This window comes from Gossypium hirsutum, chromosome A01 (assembly GCF_007990345.1).
Source record: "Gossypium hirsutum isolate 1008001.06 chromosome A01, Gossypium_hirsutum_v2.1, whole genome shotgun sequence".
Taxonomy (NCBI): Eukaryota; Viridiplantae; Streptophyta; class Magnoliopsida; order Malvales; family Malvaceae; genus Gossypium; species Gossypium hirsutum.
Window position 1 is genome coordinate 113,235,216 of NC_053424.1, and position 1,218 is coordinate 113,236,433.

General features: G+C 37.6%; 1 non-coding gene across 1 annotated transcript; it reads left to right on the forward strand.

The window, feature by feature from the left end:
* Positions 1-440: 440 nt before the first annotated feature.
* On the forward strand, positions 441-547 carry LOC121208037 (small nucleolar RNA R71). The gene has a single exon (XR_005903068.1). It is a non-coding gene; the product is annotated as a small nucleolar RNA R71 (small nucleolar RNA).
* The last annotated feature ends 671 nt before the right edge of the window (positions 548-1,218 follow it).

A 1,218-nucleotide genomic window follows, 5' to 3' on the forward strand; every position in this document is an offset into this window, starting at 1 on the left:
TCTTCCAACTTGTATTATAAGTGTTACTGTATGGGTTATTTTGAATTCTAGAATTATTATTACCCATATATTTAACTTGTTCCTCCTCGGTGCTAGGGCTGAAGGATTGACATTCTGTGTGTACTCCTCCTCCATTTGAATCGCACCTCATCACTAGATGTACCTGAGTAGAACCATACAAACCGTTAATCTTTTTATTTAATAGTTCTACCTGGTTAGATAGCATACTAAACGCGTTGAGGTTGAAAACACCAGCTGCTTTTTTCGGCTTTGTTCTCATGACTTGCCACTGATAGTTATTCAATGACATCTCTTCAATAAATTTGTAAGCCTCTTCAGGTGTTTTGTTGTTCAAAGTTCCACCGGTGGCTGTGTCGATAAGTTGCCTTGTGGAGGGGTTCACACCGTTGTAAAAAGTCTGAACCTGTAACCATAAAGGTAACCCATGGTGAGGGCACCTTCTCAATAGGTCCTTGTGTCTCTCTCATACATCATAAAGAGTTTCTAGATCCATCTACACAAAAGAAGAGATATCATTCCTCAATTTATCCGTTTTAGCTGGGGGAAATTATTTAAGTAAGAATTTTTCAGTCATTTGTTCCTAAGTAGTGATTGACCCTCCTGGTAACAAGTTCAACCACTATTTAGCCTTATTCCTCAACAAAAATGGAAGCAACCGAAGGCGTATGGCATCGTCAGAAACGCCATTGATCTTAAAAGTGTCGCAGAACTCCAGAAAATTTGCCAAATGAGTGTTTGGATCCTCGTCTTGCAAACCATCAAACTGAATAAACTGTTGTATCATTTGAATCGTCTTAGGTTTCAGTTCAAATTTATTTGCAGCAATAGCAGGTCTAACTATACTCGATTCAGCTCCTGTTAAACTAAGTTTACCATAATCATACATAGTACGAGGAGCAGGATCCTGATTTACTGGGTTCGCAACAGCCACAGGAGGTAGAGGATTATTATTATGATTATTAGCCATCTCCTCGGTTGTGGTTTGAATATCGTCCTTTTGCCCTTCCTCTATGTATCGTAGGCTTCACTTTATCTCTCTTCAATTTCTGTGTGCTGTGCTTTCAATCTCACTATCAAAAAGTAGAGGTCCTGACGGGTTTCTTCTAGTCATAAACTATAAAAACCTGCCAGAAGTAAATAAAATAAAATTTAATGATAAAAATTAAATTGCAATAAAATAAATGGCTAAAGTAAAAA